This window comes from Sitophilus oryzae, unplaced genomic scaffold (assembly GCF_002938485.1).
Source record: "Sitophilus oryzae breed Bouriz unplaced genomic scaffold, Soryzae_2.0 scaffold_882_pilon_pilon, whole genome shotgun sequence".
Classification (NCBI taxonomy): domain Eukaryota; kingdom Metazoa; phylum Arthropoda; class Insecta; order Coleoptera; family Curculionidae; genus Sitophilus; species Sitophilus oryzae.
In genome coordinates, this window is record NW_022147508.1 from 275,819 (window position 1) to 289,095 (window position 13,277).

The following is a 13,277-nucleotide window of genomic DNA, read 5'->3' on the forward strand; positions in this document are numbered from 1 at the left end:
TTTCGTTTGAAAATGAAATGATCAGTTTTATTTTATCCTATTATTTGTCACTTTTTCTATGCGAATGTGATATTTTTATTTTGTTTTAAGGATTATTTGTAAAAATTACTTCCTAATATAACAGTTGAGGGGTTGCGAAGTAAACTGGACCAAGTCCTAGAAGGTAATATCACAGATTAGGTATCCTATAAGTATACAGATAAAAATCTTGTCCCTAATTATCCCGTACTAAATTATCGTAATAATCTCAGTCTCATTCCTTATTATTTCGCGAAATGAGCGTCGCGCCGTCCCGAACGTGTTGAATCTTTGGCCTTTTTGTACTCTCTAAAAAATTGTCCGGTTATATTTTTTTATTTTTCTCTCAACTTCCATCCTCTCCACTTCTAAACTAGTTGCAATATCATTCCAGGTATCATACTTTCTATTTCTGTTCTTATACCAAGTATGCTTAGTGTCCCAAAGTTCGGGGTGGGCTTGATACTTTTCAATCAGATTTCTTGTTTTATCATTGCTCCACTCCATACCAACTTTATTTTTAGCAACAGAATCAAAAACAAACTTCTGGCCTTGTGAACTACACGAGTACAAATGGCGGCAAAATATACCCGATAAAGTTACTGATAGGAGTTGATTCGGTGGAGACGTCTTTCGACATGTTTGTAAACGTTGTCGTCGACACGATTTTTCTTTAGCCGGGTCTCTACCAAAGCAACATATGTCGACATTGTCATCAACTTTTGTTACTATTTTCATAAATATTGTCGAGAAATGTAGATCGTACCTACCAAAGAAATATTGTTGTTCGACTTAATTTTTCGACTAAAGAGCGAAAAAGTTTATTTAGTGATTATCAACATGTGGAACATGAAAGATGTGGAACATGTGGAAGATGAAATTATAATCTCAGCCGCATTCCTTATTATTTCGCGAAATGAGCGTCGTCAAGCCTTTTCTCTCAACTTCCACCCTCCCCACTTCTAAACTAGTTGCAATATCATTCCAGGCATCATACTTTCTATTTCTGTTCTTATACCAAGTATGCTTAGTGTCCCAAAGTTCGGGGTGGGCTTGATATTTTTCAGTCAGATTTCTTGTTTTATCATTGCTCCGCTCCATACCAAATTTATTTTTAGCAACAGGATCAAAAACAAACCTCTGGCCTTGTGAACTACACGAGTACAAATGGCAAAATATACCCGATGGAGACATATTTCTACATGTTTGAAAACATTGTCGTCGACACGATTTTTCTTTTGATGTACCGCTCCTCAAGCGAAACATGAAACCAAGTCGGCGACTTAAATCTGCCACATAAAATGTCGACGACTTTACTGAATTTTGTCCGACAAATGTTGCTTTGGTGGAGACCCCGCTTTACGTTACGTCTATGTGAAATGAAAAAAAAGATTTTTCTTCCTCGTGTAGTTTTATTCAGATCAACAACATGTCATATATCTAAGTATTTGTAAGAAAAACAACCCAACTTATTGGTGTAATAATAGTGAAAATAATGATAAATCAAAGTATACTTTCAGAATCGATAGAATCAGATAGATGGCTGATAATGGCTGATAATGTGATTCACTTGGTGCAAATAGTTTAGACTTTGTTTCATTGTCATCCATTTTACCAAATAAATATTTTTTTTAGCTCTAAACTTTAGCACGTGTGTTAAAATCGCGCACAGCGTTACATTTTATGGACTTGATCCATTTCATTTTTGAAAGGAATCAACAGAATATTCAGAAACCAAACAGAAACAGGCTATAGCCTCTCAATGCGGGAAGTATGACTTGATTCATTACTGTACTGGAAAAAGCAATATTTTATAAACTTATAAAGACGATTATCTTAAAATAGTAGGAAATTGGATTTGATCCATTTTAATTCTGACCACTCCAGTTATCTAATGAGGAATATATATCTAGATTTGAATATGATTGAGTTTCTTCTATAAGTACTCCATGTTAACTGAATTCTTCTAAAAAAAAGTAATAAATGTAATGTAATGTAATGTATATTGTGTTCTTGTTATACTTTTTAAAGGTGCTAATAAATCTTTTTAGTTGACTCACTCCCCATAAAACATTTCCAAGCAATACTAATACAGTAAAATACTATTACTTAAACTAATTACAAGAAACTGAGCTTTGTTTTTATTTCTTTTTGTTTATTTAGACAGGATTTAGACATAATTTTGCAATTATTGTGTTACAGTTTTGAATCTTTTACACTTACGTTTAATAATAGTGTCCGTAGTACCTAATACTTGGCGAAACAAATAAAAAAGCTTGAAAATTACAGGAAATTCATAATAATATCAGTGCAGACTAATCTAGAGGGGTCAATAATTTCGTCATGTCATTTTAACGTAACGTGTAAAAAATTATTTTTGTTACTTGCTAACGGTAAAAACAATTAGACAACGGTATGAGTCAGCGTCCATTAGAAGACAAACTATCAGGTGTGACTGACAGATGTTATTTCGGTCTCTAGTCCAGAAATAATTATTTTTAAAATTTGTTGTTCTATGCGATTGTATATTCGGCAGGGTTGTGTAGCGAGGAATTAGTATTTTTTATATATTAAATTACGGCTAATTTATGACACTTAAAAATTACGAATTTAATACCAGTATTAAAAATTGGCGCCGGGAGGCACGTATAGCCGCCCATACTAAAATATGTTAATAAAAAGTTGGTAGGCAGTTTTTTTAGTTTGAAAGTAAAGGAAATTTTCCAATTTTGGTCCGCGGTTATTTCCCCTATCCGCCACCTGGGTCGCGTGCGATGGGAGTTTGGAGTTCTCCACACGGATTTTCTCAAAAACGGACTACGGAAACACGGAATATCTCAAAAATTGCGACTTTGACTGATTTTGATGTTATTACAAATTTTGTTGCAAATATTATTCCTAATCTTAAATTGAAAACCGCGTTTCGCTAGCTTGATACACTTTATATAATACTATCATTATGACGCCATATAAAATAAAACTAATTTGAAAAACGGTAAAGAGAAAATATCTTTTTTTTTTCGACATCTACTAGCCTTAAAAATAATTGTACATATTTTTAAGACTAAACTTCCTTACACCTATAGTGTGATTAGAGGAGTATTTTACCTATCAGTTTGTCTTTGTCAAATACACTATAACCGCCACGAAAAACGGGCACCTTAAAATTTCGATTATTTTTTAAGCAATTTGTAGCTAAATTATTTGGCTTTTTAGTATCTTTCTAAATTAAAAATGAAAGTTGTCATCTGTCAATTATACGAGAGAAAACAAAATGTTGAAATTTTGGTGAAAGACCAAGATTTTTCAAACACCCTGTGGAGTATCAACAAAGCAAGAAATTTAAAAATCATTTTATCATCTATAGGTGCATCTTTTCTCTGTATTTTATTTTTTGTTTCATCTCAATATAGCATTATATTTTTTGGAGATATTCGCTTTTGAAGGAGACTTTAAAAAAATTGGCCGATCGTTTCCTGCAACAATCAGTTCTCTCAATATAACAGTACCTACATAAATGGCGACGTTGCGTTAGTTGGAGCTGCCTTGCTCTGGGTTTGCAGCAAGAACTGAGCAGCCGTTTTTTTCCCCACAAATTTATTAAAATGGAGCTGCCTGGTTATTGCAGCCACTCCTTCAATTGCAATTCATGATAACCAAAGACCAAAATGATATTACTCGCTAATTTTGAAGTATAATTAGTTGAAAAATTATACTATCACTAATTATGATGTTTTGAATGCTTACCTTGATATTAGAGGAACAAACTTCTACGCTAATTAAAATCACTAATTTATTTCACTAATTGCGAGGTTCTGAATGAAGCTAATAGAAATATTGTCAAAAACATAGTGATATGTTTACCCATCCCTGATGGTGTATGTGCCGTTTCTCGAAAACAATAAGCGCAATCTGTACCCGCTGTCGAATAGTCATTTTTTTTCTCTTTTCTCGTTTGGCGGTCTGAAAATAAATTTGCTCTCTCAACCAGGTTACCTAGTTTTCGCTAGTCCCTGCAGTCGATCGAGTCGTGTGTCGTTATGATATAATGATTGTCCTGCTTCATAAATTTGAAAAGTTCGGAATGCAGCAGACGAATCATTGAAAACCGTTTATTTTGAATTGTTATGTGTAGCATTTCCGCGGTTTAATAACAGTGAATTAGTTCGATTGTATAATATTACCTAATACCTACCATACAATAATAGCTTTTGTATGGGATTCAAATATTCAATAAACCGGGGAAGAGCACAGGAAAGTTATTTTTCGATACACCTAATATTTCGGCGGGATTCAAAAAGTGAATTGTTCTGATGTGGAATAATAATGCAATGACCGTCTTGTCGGATTCATCAATTCAATAAAAGGGGGAAGAACATACAAAAGGTTAGTTTTATAATAATTAATAACGTTAAAGTTTCATTCACTGGGTTCAATCTCGAAATTCAAAACGTATTCAAAACGTCAAAATTAATGATAGTAATTTTCAATTAGTAGAAAAAGTTATCAAACTTTTAAATTTTGCCGCTCAGTAATTGTACTTCAAAGTTTGCGACATAGATAAAAGAAACAAGCGAGGAAACAAGTTTAGATTGGGAAGTGCCCATAAGGACAATGTAAATAATATTTGGCGCTATTCTTGCAATGGTCGCTCTCCAAAGCTTTTGATAATTTCGAAGCGTTTCGGCTTCTTCCGGAATTATTTGGCCAAATATTTATTCTTTATTATTAGTTTCTATTAATTTTTTAAATAAAATACGGTGTGTTGCATATAAGAAACTTTATTTTATATAAGGACATGGATGAAATATCTATGAAACATTGGAAACCGACTTCATGCCACGATTCACGATGGTTTTTCAGTTCACAGCTTTTTAAGTTTTTAATGCCACTTTTTCACAATTATCACGGGTTTGAGTAAATAAAATTTAAATTAAACTCACAAGATAGCAATAATTACTTTGAAAATGGACGCTTTAAACACTTTCGGTATTTTTCCAATGGGGGCGGTTTAAATTTTGACAGATTTTATAATTTTTGAAGATTCTGCCTTTTACAAGAGAAAATTATTTCTGTTCTTTGGCAGTTTGGTTTGGCTACCGTTATAGCAGCGCCCTACAACGTATGCGCTCTAAAACAATTATAAGTTTTGGCGGCAAGCCGAGCATTCCAATCTAAGCTTGTTTCCATTAATGTCATCTTGGCTTTTAATTAACATCTGTCAAGAGAAATCGTGATTAGAAATAAAAAGTTTATTGTTTTATAGTTTTATAAGCTAATTATTAGGCTTTCTCTATGGATACAACTGACTACCTTGCTCTAGTATACCTATAAGTTCAGTAGATTTAGGCTTTAGATTAACTCACACTTGATAACGATCAGTGATACGTTTGTCCGAATTTTTGTAGAGTATTTCAAAATTAATGGCAATATCAGTCCAAGAAGATTTTTTATTTCATAATAATTCACCATTGTCTATCACTTTTAAACAAACGTAATTATCTTTGAAACTAGTAAACTAGGAAAAAATATAACAAGGGAATTAGAATGGCTGATCTTACTAATGAATAATTCTGTAAACTTTGTTAGAGATGACGTGATGAACAAAATTATGACAATAACAACTGTTAGTATAAAGAAATACTTTGTATCTTGAGCTGACAGAAAGTGATTGATTGTCCTGTTCCGTAAACTGGTGCGGAATGCATCTGACGATTCATTAAAAGACATTTTTTTTGTTCTGCCTGAACAGTGGCAGCTGAACATGATCTATTTCTCGGAAATACTAGATATTCAAAGAAAAATAAAAAATATTTTAAATAAAAAAAATAACTATATTGTGAATGTAAATTCACTTGTGACACAGCTTATTCAGTACCAGCTGGTTATTTTCGCTTGTTTTTGAGTATAGTCTGTCAAACGACAAGATCCTTGACAGTGATAGATGTCTGTAATTTAGTTTCAAAGTAGTTTATTTTATTTTACAAAGAAATAAGTTGGTACACCTGGAACGTATAGCAGGAAATTAATATATTTAAAATTTGAATGACAAGTGATTAGTTCAAAATATTCTGAAAAAAAACTGTATAAAACTGAAAAAATGTAATCGAGTTATTTAATTTAAAAAAAATGGTATGTGTCAATACAAAACAAACAAGAACAAAGACCACATACCAAAAAATATAAAAAAGAACAATTTCTTACTTTCAAGTTTCAAGAAACTTTCCGCATTTATTACTATATTTATCAATATAACTTATGTACAAATACAAATTTGTAATATTCCACAGGAATAAATAAAACAACATAAATAAAACAAACTATTTTAGTAATAAAAACACTTACCAAATTTTATAGGGTCAACCGGGGTAATTGTAAACAGGGGTAATTGTAAACGCTGCCTAAAACCATTTTAAATTTACCGCTAAACTTTGACGCGGCGAATCTTTGAGAAGGAGGCTTCCCCTACCACTAGTATTCAAGGGATCGCGTTGTTTTGACGAGTTGGTTGGGCTTGATACATGTGCTTCCTGAACCTCTTCAAAAATTTCGATTTTTCGTTTAGCAGAAGTGCTAAAAAGTGTAGGTGAACAAGTTACTATCAAGGTAAGTGGAACTTTGGTAATGTTTTAGGTTATTTAAGGCACTATTTCTTCTATATTTACTGATTCCAACGGCTTCATTTCTGTTAGTAACATAATTGAAGAGTGTTTACATTTACCCCAGATATTTTGCAACATGGGGCAAAAGTAAACATCCTTTTGGGGTTAATGTAAACACACTTTAAATACTTTTTCAATATTTCAGATGCCGCGAAAATATGTTCGCAAGACAAATGGGCCAGCATATACAAAAAAAGACCTCATTAATGCAGTCACAGATGTCCAAAACCACAACAAAACTTACAGGCAGGCACAGGAATATTATAATGTGCCTATAGCGGTAATTTCCCAAAGGATAAATGGGCGCAAAACTTCCATAGACTCCACCGGTCCAGGTCGCAAAACAGCACTTTCTGCCCAGCTTGAAGATAAGGTTGTGGAATGTTTGCTTGCTAGAGCGAAAGCAGGCTACCCTTGTGACAAGGAGGAGCTGTTAAATCTTATTCAGGAGTATGTACAATCTCACACTTTAACAACACCTTTTGTTAATGGCAGGCCTGGAGAAGATTGGTATTACCTTTTCCTACGAAGACACAATGGCATTTTGTCCCTAAAAAAACCGGAGCATTTGCAAAAATGTAGGAAAGAAGCTAGGAAGCCGGACATAATTTACAAGTTTTATGATGACCTAAGACAAACTTTGTCAGACCTGGACATTGAGTCTGAAGAAAAAGGGGGCTTTATATATAATGCAGATGAAACAGGCTTTAAAAGTGACCCTAGTCGTTTACGAGCAATAGGCGAAAAGGGCAAACCTTTAAGTAGAGTTTCAGGGGGGTCAGGTAGGGAATCTACCACTGTCCTAGCATGTGTGGGAGCGGATGGTTCCTTTCTGCCACCTTTAATTGTGTTTAAGGGTGCCGGAATACAAGCAAGGTGGACATCACAGCAGGCATATCCTGGTACATTATACACTGTTTCAAAGAATGGGTGGATGGAGGAGCCCCAGTTTTTCACTTGGTTCACCAAAAGCTTTATACCTCATGTAAATATAATCCGTCAAGAAAAAAGTCTTCCCAATCAAGGAGCTGTTTTATTATATGATGGCCATTCAAGCCACATAAGCGTCCGCATTATTGAAGCAGCTATAGAAAATAAAATTACCTTGATTAAACTGCCAAGTCACTTAACGGACATGCTGCAGCCATTAGACAAATGTGTCTTCGGGCCAGTAAAAACTTGTTGGGAAAAAAAATTGATTAGTTTTGGCAAAAGGCAAATGGGTAAAGGGACAGGAAGGCTATCAAAATCTGACTTCGTTGAAATGCTTGGCGAGGTATGGTCAGTCGCTCTAAAAAAATCAAATATCATTGCTGGATTCAAATCTTGTGGAATATTTCCGGCAGATAAAACAAAATTTCCCAAGGATGCCTTTAAAAGAGAAGAATTGGAAGTCTATCTACAGAATCATCCCGATCCCCCTCTGGAACCTCAAAAACGATTACTAGGTACCGATAATAGAAATGATTCTCTATTACAAAAAAATATTGTCAGTTCTGAAACTAGGAACCAGCAAAAAGCAAATGAGGAGAAAGACCCCAGAGAAGATGTCTTGACACCCCATAAAATACCTGAAAAAGGAAACAATCAGTGCAGCCACCTTCATACGGAGACATGTACATCTGCATGCCCATCAAATATTTTTTTGGAAACAAACCTTGACACAAATATACTTCCATCCACGAAGACTTCAGAGACATCGCTAAAAAAAATATTTTTTAAATCTCCAGAAAAAAAAGAAACCACTACTATTGTTGAAAGCACACAATCGTCCTCAAAAAAAATAGTAATACCAAGATTGAAGCAGTTAAGTTATGGAGAAGTGTTAACCACAGCAGATGTTTTAAAAAGGCTAAAGGAAGCACAACAAAAAAAGCTAGTAAAGACAAAAAAAGAAAAACTAGACACTATACTACCAAAAACAACGGAAAGACCAAAGAAGAGATTAAATAAGCCTGAAAAAAAAGAAAAAATGAAAAAGAAGAAGCAGAAAAAAGCCTCGAGTTCCTCAAGTGACGACCATGCAAGTGAACAATTCTCTATAAGTGATTCAGAGAGCCCCTGGGAAGAAGATTTTACCAACAATAAGGAAACTGTAACCCTGAAGAACACTCCCTTATCAGACCTGAAAAATGGCGACTTTGTTCTTGTTAAATTCACAGGGGGTAAAAGAAACACCACTATTCATAGATATGTATGTGCTGTAGAGAATGTTCAAGGAAGTGACATTGAAGTAGTTGCTCTCAAATCTATTGACGATACATATCAAAATTTTGCCATTAATCAAAGCGATGTAAGTTTTGTCTCTCAAGACCAAATAATAGGGGTTCTACCTGTTCCCATAATTAAAATGAAAGGAGAACGGATATTTTATCATTTTGAAAATAAAGTTCCTTGTATTCATTGGTGAAATGCTCTTGCCTTAATTAAGATTTTGTTCGTATTGTTTGAAAAACGCTTACTTTTGCATTTAACGTAATGTTGATTTATTTTCTTTGTCTGATGTTTAACAGTATGAATTGTTACTGTAAATTTTGTTATAACTTAGTCATAGGTTTTTATAAAATAAAGGTGATATAAACTATTCCAATATGGAGTCTTTTTAAGCATATGTTTATAGGTATACCATATTCTCCAATATCTTTGGGGTAAATGTAAACACTGGCTTAAATTAAAAAAAAATGATCTACTAGTTTATAAGGTTATTGTTTACCAATACCCCTTTTAAAAACGCATTTTCTTGAACCTGTTTTGTGATATGTGTTTACATTTGCCCCAAAGTGGCCGGGGTAAAGGTAAACATTGACAGATAATTTTTGACATTTTTAAAAGAACTCGTAGATTCTTCTTTGTAATGTTAATCTTCATTTTAATAAAGTTTACAGTCTAAATAATGCCCCGAAAAATATTTCGTTGTTAATTTTGGAACAGTAAAGCTATAATTTACAGATAAAATTGAAAAAATATTAAACTTGCAAAAGTCGTTTACTATTACCCCGGTTGACCCTATAGATTCATAACACCACTAGTTATGTTATGAATCTCATAACGTAACTGAAATACTAAAAAAATAGTGATGTAAAAACGTTATAACTAAACGGTTGTAGATAAAATATATATTATGAAACTTAGCGATATATACAGGTTTTGTCAATAATGTGTCGGGAATCTGTAGCTCCTAGAATAAAAAACTTGGGAATTTTGTTTAAGTGCAAAGCTATGCACTATGATGTATTTTAAGAAAATATTTTAACTTTTATAGGATGGCTCAAGAAAGTGTGAGTGGATCGGGATGATTTTTTTTAAATGGAACACCCTGTATATTATTGCATTTTTGGCTTCCTTTTAGATCTAACCTAACCTTACTTTACATAATTCTAAGGTATGAATAATTATATTTCCAGAATTTCAAAGATATTAATAAATAAATAAAAAATATATATTTTTCAACTTTCCTTAAAAAATTATTACAAATACAAGAACTCTGAGATCAAAACTATATTAGCTAATTACTTTAGATGGTCTATACTTGCTTTACTATAAATATTGTAATCTTAAATCATACAAAGTGTTCAAAATTCTATATGTCATATACTAACAAACCGAATCTCGTTTTTTGTCTGAAAAAAAAACCGTTATAGGGGTGAACCACTTTTGAGAAACACCCAGTATATGTAGAATATCAAGAATTCAAGAGTCTCAAGATTAAACCTAGAAGAATTATTTAATGAAGACTTATAAGTTTATCAGTCACAATTTTTAATTGATTGGCAAGATATAATATTTTGAAGTTCTCAGAACAAAAAATATCAACTGGAAAAGCAGAATCGCGTTTTTTACACTCTGTACCTATGTTAGCTTTTACTCAGAACTCTTTATATAAAATACATTTTTGTATCTTCGAAAAAAAAACTGAATATCACATACATTTGCCTTTTAATTCTGCTCTCCCCTTCGGGGTGCCGTTTTTCTCCTTTTCCCAACTAAACGACAGCTGCCGACCATAAAGCACTCCGCCTTGACTAGGAAAGAAAGACGCGTCAGACCCGAGGACTTACGCGCTGGATTATGTTCGGTTCCTGTCCATAAGTCATATTAAGACTACACAAAACTCGCCATAAATCTGTCAAAAGCGCGGAGGGCGATGGCAGGCAGCCATCATGATTCCGACGTTGCCGAATGTGTGGCACCGTGTTGTCGAATCGATCTTTTTACTTTCGTTCTATCATTTATTGATAGTTAAAAAGAAACTTAGTAAAATTTGTAAGTTTCTTTTCCATAGAAAGAAGAAGTATTTTCTTTGTTTTAGAAACTAAAAAAGTTAGTATTGTCAGGTAATACATCAAACAACATATATTTATCTACTCATTGCTGCAATTAAAATTAATTAAAATTTTTAGATTTTATATTTATAATATGTATACAGGGTGGCTGATATGTATGGAAACGGTCGATTATTGGATAAAATATACGAAGTACCGCAAAAAGTTAAATACAAAAGTTATAGGATTTTTAAATGTCTATTAGCTAGTAGTAACTTTAAGTATACAGGGTCGGTCATAAAGTTGTGGCACATCAACATTTATTTTTTTAAACGCAATTTATTCAGAATGGCATCGCTAAATGAAACTAAACGCATCGAAATTTTAGTGCTGATAGTTACCGTATGATCGAAAACAAAACGGCGTCCAGTTGGCTTGGAAATGACGATCGATGACATTTCCCATATAATTTTCCGTATAAAATGACAAAAATCTTCATTTCATAGCCATCGCTGATGCCGTTTTTTTTCGATCATACGGTATAAGTGATATTTTCAAAAGTCAATAACTCAACGGGTGGTTTGAAGTACTGTAGCGTTTTAACATTACCACTGCGAACGGCAGCTTTTCGTTGGTAGAGCAGTCGTGGATAAGGTATTTCACTGGAAAGAACTAATTAACAATAATAACTCGAAATTATAAATATTGGGCGCCAGGCATGAACAGAGAAAGAAAACACAGTTGTTTATTACTTAAAACTAGTGACTATATTCATTCATGATGTATCCTGATGGTAAATAGCATTGTACAATTTAATAATTATTATAGTAGTTATATGTCGTGGATAAGCTATGTACTGCAAGAACTAATTAATAATAAAAACTCGAAAATACATAAACGTTGGGCGCCAGGCATGAACAGAGAAAGAAAACACAGTTTAAATTACTTAAAACTAGTGACTATATTCATTCATGATATCCTGATGGTAAATAGCATTGTACAATTTTAATAATTGCTTATAGTGGTTATATATCGAGTAAAAGCTAATATGTATAGAAATTGAATATGTACAACAAGGCGTAATGTAATGAAACCTAAAATCTAAATCATATTGTAACAACTAAATCGATATAAATGTTCTTAATAATCTAACCACTAAATATAGTGTGTACGATATTATTTAAAATGTACGTTAAGTTAAGACTGAAAATCGACTGAAAACCAGAACCTAAATCTACACTTAGCTGTTCTTGAGGCAATCCTGTTTCTAAGAGTAGCAGCGTGAGGTGGGCTCATATCTCTGTACTGTCTGTCGGCGATCCTGTGGCAAAAACAACAAAAGGGGCCGGAATGAGGACACCATGAATCAATACAGCCGTAGCTACTGACTAGGCTTAGAAATGGGAGCGAAGCAGCATGGGGCTTACGCTGTATCCATACTGTGACAATATGGGGACACTACCCGTACCTTGGAACACTACTAGGACCTTGGATAATGTCCGTAACTTGGACCGTAACCTTGGACACAGTCCGTCCATAAGACCCTAAAAATACGAAACTCTTGTTTAAAATCAAACAAGGTCTAATAAACAAAATGAACCTACCTCGAATTACTTCCGAGGGCTCACTAAATAATAAAGAACATGTCCTTTCTTCCATGTGACAAAAGAAAAAGGACGCCAACGTGCCAGCAAAATACAAATACAAGTTAGGTTGGGACATCTAAAACTCTACCCTAAAAATACGCAGTAATAATAACGAATCAAAAAAGATAATATCTCATTTTTACTTGTAACTTCGAAATAGTAGCTGATTCAAATTATACAGCAAGATTTTTATAATTGCAGTTTCTCGAAGCGAGGCTTTTTTGACGGTGACAGTCGGACGGTCAAGGCCAAGTGAAGTTAAGCACGGAGAGAGTTGACAGAAGCGATGTTGACAGCGCCTCCTCAGAGCGATAACAGGTTTGTGTCAAACGATAACAGGGTTGGCGACTAGGGAACGTAAAAATTACGCCAAGCGTGCCAAATAAATTATCAGGCCTGAACGATACGGAATCCGATGACGATGCGCCAGACATCATATATATCATATATAAAAAAGACATGTAATGAACTAAAAACGTTACAGTACATTGTGTATATTTGCTTAGAATTGTAGGAATAATTGAAATATACAATAATATACAAAGGGTTCTATTTAAAAAAAAGAAACTTAGATTGACCTGGTATACTTAAATATTTAAAAACCCTATAACTTTTATATTTAACTTTTAGCAGTACCTCGTATACTTTACCTAATAATTGGTCGTTTCCATACATATGAGCGACCCTGT